Raw genomic sequence first — 9,955 nt, 5'->3', positions numbered from 1 at the left:
TGAATACAGAGGAGCTATTGCAGTTCATCAGGTTGTGGGAGGTGCTGGTAGACATGGAGCTCACCCCTGGCTCGGAGGACACCCCGATCTGGCAATGGGATGCAACCGGCAAATATTCGGCAAAATCGGCGTACAAAATGATGTGCAAGGGGGTGTAAGATTCCAATGTGCCTCGGTTGTCTGGCGCGGTTGGGCTACGATGACTTGCAAGCTCTTCATATGGCTTGCACTTCAGTACAGAGTCTGGACTTCGGATCGCAGACAGAGGCATGGTTTGCAAGATCATAGCTCGGCATGTTTCTTATGTGACCAAGAGGAGGACAAAGTGGATCACATACTTCTGCAATGCATCTATGCGAAACAAGTGTGGTTTCTGTGCTTTAGACAGTTGGGCGTGGACGTAGCTTTGATTCCAACCACGGAAGACACACTAGGCGACTGGTGGGTGTCCGCTAGAAAGCGCATCGATAAGAGATACCGGAGAGGATTCGACACAATCTGCATCTCAGTCTGCTGGAATCTATGAAAACAGAGAAACGGCAGAGTCTTTCGCAACAGCAACATCCAATGAATGGGGAGCAGCTGATATTATCCATCAGGAAATTAGGCTTTGGGCTTTGGCGAGAGGGAGAGGAGTTCAACATGGTTTAGAGTAGTAGCCTAGCGTGTGGAGTGGTAGGGTGGACGTGTCTGCCGTCTGTGGCAGTGCAATCCGTCGTCTGTAATTCTTGTACATAACTCTCTCTCGTCTATAAAGGTAAGGTACGCATTTTGCGTACTCTAAAAAAAACAGTTGGGACTTAGCGAGTGATAGCAAAGTGTGCCCACTTGCACCAGATATATAAAAGCACGTACGCCGGGAGCACATTGATGGAAGCGTATCAAAAGAGAAAGGAAGGGACGAAGACACAAGCATTGGTGTTGACCTTAGGAAAACGCTCCATTGGGCTCGCTCGACCAGTCGCACTCCTCTCCTTCCCCTCCGTCGCCCATGGAGGCTGGAGAAATCGGCGGCGCCCTCCTGTTCGTCCTCGCCGCCACAGCAGCCGTCGTCGCCGCCGTCTCCATTGGCGCCGTCGATTTCAGCCACCCGCCCGCGGGTACATTACTCTCTCTCACTCCTTCCCTCGCACCCCGCGCCGCGGCGCACGTGACGTGATCTGATTTCGTCGCGGCATCATTTCTCTCTGCTCTCGTAGTGGGCGGGCGGCTGGACATCCAGGAGACCGTCTCGTGGTTCAGCGGCGTCTACAATGGCGCCTCGTCCTCGTCGGGGGCAGGGGGCGTGTCGCTGGCGGAGGTGCGCGAGCTGTTGGTGCGGGTGCGGGGCCGGGTGATCGCGCCGGCGCTGCAGGTGGCGGTGTGGGCGTGCATGGTGATGTCGGTGATGCTGGCGGCGGAGGCCCTCTACAACTGCGTGGTCAGCCTCGGCGTCAAGGCCATCGGCTGGCGCCCCGAGTGGCGGTTCAAGTGGGAACCCCTCGCCGGCGACGACGAGGAGAAGGGGAGCGCCCACTACCCCATGGTCCTCGTGCAGATACCCATGTACAACGAGCTGGAGGTGATCAGAATCTTTTCTTTTGGACCTTGAAGATAGCTTGCCGCATTTCTCGATCAGAATCTTTTATTATTATTATTTCTTTATTGGTATGCAGAAGACCGAAATAAATTATTGTTTATTTGATTATCTCGATCTGTTATTGATCTGTTATTAAATATTCCCGCGTGTTACTAATTTAATTCCTGTGATCGAGCTGTGTCTGTAGGTGTACAAGCTGTCGATTGGGGCGGCATGTGAGCTCAAGTGGCCAAAGGACAGGATAATCGTCCAAGTGCTGGACAATTCCACCGATCTGTTAATCAAGGTAGATTTTGTTTCAGAATACTCCCTTTGTAATAGTATTTTAAATGCTCTTATATTAGTTTACGAGAAAGTACTACCGATTACATTTTTTATGTACACATGCACACACTCATGCTATCACACATACTACTCACATAATGGCTATTGAAATCTAAAGACCGGGCTCAAGTTACGGAGCACCTTACTATTCATAGGAAGATTGATAAAATTATCGTGGACGCCTCGATATTGAAAAGAACATCACCGCCTACTAAAAGAATAATCCGCATTATTAAAACACAAAAACATCCAACGTGAGATTTGACCTTTGATGTGCATAGAATAACCATTCAACCATTGGTTAGCTCTTAGTAATAATTAAGATAAATGCAAAAAAAGTTATAATTAAGATAGGCCACCGCCATGAATGGGCCCTGCAGCACTGTCGAGCGATCTCACAACACCACCGTGCAGGATTTTGCAGCGCGCGTCTCCCTTGATGCAACACCGGCGCTCACCATCGCCGGCCTCACCGGTCACAGCACCGACTATCCGCGATTGCGGCACCCATCCGGCACATTGGCTGTGTTGCAGCTCTGCCAGCCCGCAGTTGCATCCTTCACAGACCCATCGACGGCCTTGTAGCACCACCACACCATGATCGTAGCACCATGCGACCACGGTCGCAGCACCACTCGTCACCCCAGTTCGCAACACCACCACCCTCGCTCCGCCGCCGCAGGGAGGAGCGTCTCTGGTCGCAGGAGCACCATCCTCTCCCAGCTCGCGGCACCACTGCCCTGGCTTGCACATCACCGCTCTGAACGCGTAGATACTCGCAACGCCTCTCTTCGCACCAACGTCTCCCCGCCAGACGGCCCTTGCAGGAAGGGCGGACCCCTTTGCAGCAGCGTCACGGTGGGAGGTTTCCAACGGGGTCGATGGGCATCTCCCCCTGCGATGATGAATTGACGACATAGCAACAAAACAAAACCTTTCCTGAGAAGGAAGTTCTCCAATTCCAAGCGGAGACCTTAGAACATGCTGACTTGTCAAGAGCTGCTCTTGTTCCTCAGTTCAGTCAGTTGTAGAATGCCATGCTAAGATGCGATTCTAGACTGCGAACAGGATATCAACAGTCTTATGTGACACCGAATTTGCAGTCTAAAGCATCGGTGCTGATTTTTTTTCTTCTTTCTGCAGAATTTGGTGTAGCTTGAATGCGAAACCTGGGCAACCAAGGGTCTGAACATTAAGTACGCCCCAAGAAGCGGCCAGAAGGGGTTTAAAGCAGGAGCCCTGAAGAAGGGAATGGAATGTGACTACGCCAAGCAGTGTGAATATGTTGCCATATTTGATGCTGATTTCCAGCCTGAGCCAGACTTCCTTCTCAGAACAATCCCGTTCTTCGTGCACAATCCAGAAGTTGCTCTTGTTCAAGCTCAGTGGTCCTTCGGTAAGCACTCCCATTTCCTATCAGCTCTGGAGCATTCCTCTTTCCAGCTTTCCAGCTGCAAGTCTATCACAAGGCAGTTTTGATTAGGTCATGAAATGGAAACTGCATTATAATCTCCTTCGTCCTACATGTTCGCACTTGTCATATTACTCATATATGCTTCAAATATTTTAGAACATCACCAGTTCACCACAAAGAAAATGTAGGCCTCATTCAAAAAGTTTACGGAAGCACTGTTTCCAAAACTAAGACGGAACTTTGTAATAAAGAACTTGTTTTTTTATGCAAAAGAAACGTTGCATTCATGAACATCTAAGCATGTTCATCTTATCTCGTCTTATCGTTCATGCGGTGCTGGAAACGAGGTACAGAAACAGTTCCAAGAAATTTGGCATGCAAAATAGTGCTAATGTACCACTCCGCAAACATGATAGCGTTTTATTGCTCTGATTGAATTGATCGATTCTTAATTGACAGAATTTGAATGGCACCGTTAGCCTGTTGACAAGGATACAAAAGATGTTCTTCGATTACCATTTCAAAGTTGAGCAAGAAGCAGGATCAGCAACCTTTGCCTTCTTCAGCTTCAATGGTACACATTTTTACAACTAACGGATTCTAAGCCACAAAGTAAAAGACAAGATTCTCTAGAACATATATTTGAAAATAAATGATTGTCTCAAGGAATTTCTGTTGTAAAGGAACCGCTGGAGTGTGGCGTACAGCAGCCATCAAAGAGGCAGGAGGTTGGAAGGACCGCACTACAGTTGAAGACATGGACTTGGCAATTCGAGCAACCCTAAAGGGTTGGAAATTTATCTATGTCGGGGATATCAGAGTGAGTAGATTTTATACCACAACAATTTAGTTGAAAGTATTTTACTTTATTGCAGTCAATTGACTGTGCAAACACAATGCAGGTTAAGAGTGAATTGCCATCCAGTTACAAGGCCTACTGTCGGCAGCAATTCCGGTGGGCTTGTGGTGGTGCAAATTTATTCCGAAAAGTAGCTGTAGATATTTTGACTTCTAAGGTAGGGTTCTTTTCTCCCTCACTGGCACTAAAACAGAATATTTAAAGAAAACTGAAATTTATCCCATTGTTGTTTCATTAGGATGTGTCTGTCATCAAGAAGTTTTATATGCTCTATAGCTTCTTATTTGTTCGGAGAGTTGTGGCCCCTGCTGTCGCATGTATTCTCTCGAATATCATAGTTCCATTATCAGTCATGATCCCAGAATTATACCTACCAGTCTGGGGCGTCGCATATATTCCTACGGTACTTCTTGTGGTGACAGCCATAAGAAATCCAAAGTAAGTTTCTCAAGACGTGCTTTCATTTACAATCTGATTACTCATATCCGATTCTGCACATACAAAAAACTTAAATGTCCTTAAAACCAACTCTGCAGAAATATACACCTTCTGCCATTTTGGATTTTGTTTGAGAGTGTGATGACAATACACCGCACGAGAGCTGCACTGGTTGGTCTATTCGAATTAACAGAGTTTGACGAGTGGCTCGTGACAAAGAAGACAGGGAACAATTTTGAAGATAACAAGGTTCCCTTGCTTCAGAAAACCAGAAAAAGATTAAGAGACAGGTAAACCTCTAAGTCAAGGTTATGGGCAATCTTACTATAAGATATATTAGACGCTAGACTGTAACTGAAATCATATTTTTCTTGCAGGGTTAATTTTCCTGAGATTCTGTTTTCGGCGTTTCTTTTCTTCTGTGCATCGTACAACCTTGTATTCCCTGGCAAGACTAGCTACTATTTTAATCTCTATTTCCAAGGATTAGCATTTGCATTTCTAGGGCTAAACTTCACTGGAACTTGCACTTGCTTTCAATGACAACACCTAAACTGTACGAAGTGCTGTTACACAGTTTGTTTATGAGCATAAGAGCTTCAAACATTTGTGATGTGATAGCCTTAGATGCATAACTTTTACTCCGTTCCAAAAAATGTGTCATGATTTTATTTGAAATTTGAACTAAAATCACCACACTTATTTTGGAACGGAGGGAGTATTTGTGAACTAACATCAGTTTCCATATCATACTGCTTATGGGTGATGCCTTCTCGTACATTGTGGGGACAGTAAGTAGGGTTTGCCTTGTAATTTAACGAGGCCGGGATGTACCAGGAGGGCTAATAAGCAACACTTGCAAATTGCAAACACGAACAAACAATCCTTCCCCTCAAAAAAAAAAACTTCGGATTTTCCCCTTAGCCGCAACATTAATATTCCTGAGTTTAGATCATTATAGACTCAAGTATACCTTGCAGATTAAACTACATTAAATATTCTCATCTTTGTCCATATGTTTGAACTCTGCCTTCCCGTGGGTAAAGAAAATGAATTTAACAATTCATCAAACACTTGGAGTGCATTGCCAAATAGAAAGAAATAAGTTGGATACAGACCAGCAGAAGAAAGAACCTGTGGAGAGAAAAGGCGTTGTTTGGTGGACAGAGCAACTGCAGCACCATGTCGATCTTGCCGTCGTCGAAGCCATCGATGGACATGGTCAGGTCCGGCCGCCTGCAGTACATGTGTGGTGTGCTATGCTTTCACGATACATATCATCTTCCTCTGCCGCCTCGATGGTTCGGCACAGCCCTGATGACCGCATCTCCTTCCGCTTCTTTCCTCTTCCTAATTTACTCTACTTTCTTTAGGAAGTGGCGGCCGTGACACAAGAGAGCAGCCTTGCGTCAAGAAAAATAAGAGGTGGTCATTTCAGAAAAGAAAAAAAGAGGTGGTAACCAGGGAATTCCCTATTCGACGCTTCGCACAGGGCGCAGCTCACCCTTGGCCGGCCCATTTTATTGGTTTCGACTCGCGAGATGAACCGCAAAAAACGATAGCTGTCGGGACCCCGATTCCGAGTCACACCGATCTAGCCTGTAACACCTCATATCACTTTGCGGCCTCACGCACGGTACTCCCACGGGTGTCGCCTTACCATGGCCCGGGACCGTTTGCGCCTTTTGGCTCACGTATATGACAATGTCGCTAGCATCCATATGACAGAGAACCCGGGCCGACATGGCTAGTCGTGAACCCAAAGCGGCACTAACGTATGGGGACAGGCATACATGAATCAACATCGAACGTGTCGGTCAGCAGCGTGCGAATCCGGGCTGTAGCACTAGGCTAACAGGACTCCGGGAACCCGGGCTGTAGCAGGCTAGGCAGGACTCCGGATGTCACCGCGTGACATTTCCCCGAAGGGACAGACACAGGAACGATATGAAACACATGCCGGCCAGTCAAGTGTCCAGAGCAGTAGTGCTGGGCTAGCAGGACTCCGGTGAACCGGGCTGTAGCGGACTACTATGGCTCAAGGAGGCACTAGACTACATTTTCCCATAAGAGAGGCTGCTAAGGATAGACAACTAGATTGTCGGATCCCACACATACCAAGCATTTCAATCATACACACAATATGCTCGATATGTGCAAATACAACATGGCATCACAACAAGACTCTACGACTCAGAGTATTTATTCATTAGGCTCCGAAGAGCCAGATATTACAAACATGGGTCTCATGACCCAACATTCAGAGCATACAAGTCAAAACACATGCGGAAGCTTAACATGTCTGAGTACAGACATCTATAAATGAAAAAGGCTGAGAAGCCTGACTATCTACCAGACCCTGCCGAGGGCACAAGATCGTAGCTGAGGTAACAAGCTAAACGTCGAAGTCCACACGGAACTACTAGCGAGACTGACGTCTCTCTGCAAAACATAAAATAAGCAAACGTGAGTACAAATGTACCCAGCAAGACTTACATCAGAACTATCTACATATGCATCGGTATCAACGAAGGGGGTGGTGGAGTTTAACTGCAGCAAGCCAGCTTTGACTCGGTGGCTATCCTGAACCGCGACTGCAAGTAACTCTTTTGAGGTGGCGCACACGAGTCCACATATTCACCATATCAATACACCACTATGGATCCGCTCCCGTCTCCCTACGAGGACGCCATCCATAGCACTCACGCTTATTTTGCGCATTTTAGAGAATCCACTTTCACTTGTCTATGAACTGTTATAGGCAACCCAGAAGTCCTTTACCGCGGACACGGCTATTCGAATAGATCATATTAACCCTGCAGGGGTGTACTTCGTCACACACGCTCTCGCCACTTACCACCATGTACACGTCGTGTACCTCGGCAACCTTCAAGCGGAAGCCTGGCGAGGGAGTCGGCCACGACCTGACTAACCACACAAGTCTCTAGTCCAGGTTTATCGCCTATTCGGGTTCCATCCGCAAGGAGATCCGGCCGGGGTGTCGCTCACGGCCCCAAACGATGTGTGCAGGGTTCCCGAGCCCACCATCCGGGTGCCACTCGGTACACCAGGCCACGTGTGCCTAGTCTGTCCCAAGCCCACCTGTACCGGGTGCCACTTGGTAGACTACTAACACTACCTACAAACACCAGAAACTAGTTGCAACTCCTGGACAGAGATCAGGTTGATTAATAAGTCGAGAGGGGCACTTAAGCATTCCAATGCGTGGTAGTAACTGTTCATGGATCACAAACACAGAACTCAGTTCCTGAGGACGGTTTCAATGAGACAACCCACCATGTACTCCTACATGGCCTCTCACCGCTACCTTTACCAAATCGTGTTCACACACTTAGCTCTGAACAGTAGGACATGTTCACCACATTCCAATTCATTCCCGATGAATCAGACCTGACACAACTCTAAGCAATAGCAGGCATGACAAACAAGCATGAATGAGTAGGCACATCAGGGCTCAAACAACTCCTACTCATGCTAGTGGGTTTCATCTATTTACTGTGACAATGACAGGTCATGCAGAGGAAAGGGGTTCAACTACCGCAACAAGTAACAGTTGAAGCGTTGTTGTCCTAATGCAGTAAAAGAGAGCAGAAGCGAGAGAGTGGGATTGTATCGGAATGAACAAGGGGGTTTTGCTTGCCTGACACTTCCGAAGATAGCATAACTCTTCATCAGTGTCATCGATCGCATCGTCGGAGCAACGTCTACTGGGAGGGGACAATACCGGCAAACAGAGAAGAAACACGATCAATGCAATGCACAATATGATGCATGCTATGACATGGCAATATGAATGTGTTTTGAGCTAATGCAACTAGCAACAGGTTAAATGAAGTTGGTTTGAATCCAAGATTCAAATTCAAACTCCATATGTGGAAATTCAAATGCCATTTACATGATTTGTCCTAAACAGTAGCTATAAGTTGTTCTAACATGCATGGAAATGGTACAGATGGATAGATTGGATTTTTCTGATCATTTTTCATATATAAATTATTTCATTTGGAGTTACGGTTGATTTTCTATGATTTTTAGAAGTTTATAGGATTTTCTGGAATTTCCTGAATTATTTTAAATCCAGAAAATGATTTATAGCGTCAGCATTACGTCACAGTGACGTCAGCAGGTCAACTGGGCGGTCCAGGTCAAACCTGACCAGTGGGTCCCGCGTGTCAGTCTCTCAGTGCCTAATTAAGTTTAGACTTAAACTAAACTAACTTTTAACAGAGGCTGGCCCCACACGTCAGTGGGTCAGGGGGGAGTCAAACAGGGTCAACCCGCCGGACTTGGTCCACGGCTTGTCGCCGGTGAAGCCCGGGACGGCGGAGGGGATCGGAATTTGCCCACGGTCGACCAAATCGACCGCGGTTTGGTCCTACGCGTAGCTGGGGCTCGCGCGCGTCTAGTAGGCCAAGCGGGAGGAGCTGGGGTGGTCTGAGTCGACGGCGGCGAGCACGAATGCGGCGGCCGGAGTTCGGGTCTCGGCGGTTTCGGTGTTGCGAAGCACGGCAGGAGCAGCTGGAGGGGGTTTTGGGCTCCTGGCGTTGCGCTGAGCACGGCTATGTGCTCAGTTGCAGCTCTATGTGACAGTGGCCACGGCGGCGTCATGGCCGGCGGAGCCGAGCTTCGGCCGCGGTGGCCAGGGGGCTAGAGGAGGGATTCGACGGCGGGGAGAGAGGGGTCGGGAGCAGGAGCTCACAGGGAGGCGACGCAGTGGGTCAGTGGGCTCGGGGTCGTCCTTGACGGCGCGAATCGACGACGAAGAGCTCAGGTGCCCGAGGTTGAAGACGAGGTTGGTGAGGCCGTTGCAGGGCTGCCGGCGATGCGTGGCTCAGCGGAGAGGACGGGGACGTCACGGTGGAGCTTCTGGGCGCGTTGGTGAGGCGAGGGGAAGGCGGTGGCCGCAGTGGTGGCGATCGGCGGCGACGGGCTCGCTCGGGTGGCTGCGGCGCGAGCGCTGGGGGGGAGAGGGAGGAACCAGAGAGGAGGGGATCGGTGCGGGGCTTCGTCCACATCTCCTGGGCGTTGGGAGAAGGCCACGGGGGCGTGAGGCAGGCAGGGAGGAGGTGGCGGCCTCAGCGCGCGCCGTGCCCGCCTTCGCCTCTGCCTACTGGCAGAGGTTGAGGACGACTGGCAAGTCGCCAGGTGGGCTGGGCCTCCAACAGTGCTGGGCCAACTAGGTGCCAGGTAAGCTACAGGTAAGTCTTTCTCTCCTCTGTCTTTTATTCACGTTTTCTATTTTCTGTCTTTGTTTTTTTGGATTTAGTAAAATACTAAACCGCTTTTATAAAATCCTGAAATAAATTGTGGGCAGATACTG

The 9,955-nt window shown here is 48.6% G+C and overlaps 1 pseudogene; it reads left to right on the top strand.

Annotated features, from left to right (window-relative positions):
- Positions 1-867: 867 nt before the first annotated feature.
- LOC109754188 (probable glucomannan 4-beta-mannosyltransferase 7) lies at positions 868-5,578 on the top strand (annotated as a pseudogene).
- The last annotated feature ends 4,377 nt before the right edge of the window (positions 5,579-9,955 follow it).

Source organism: Aegilops tauschii, chromosome 2 (assembly GCF_002575655.3).
Source record: "Aegilops tauschii subsp. strangulata cultivar AL8/78 chromosome 2, Aet v6.0, whole genome shotgun sequence".
Lineage (NCBI taxonomy): Eukaryota > Viridiplantae > Streptophyta > Magnoliopsida > Poales > Poaceae > Aegilops > Aegilops tauschii.
This window is presented reverse-complemented; position numbering and strand designations above follow the sequence as displayed.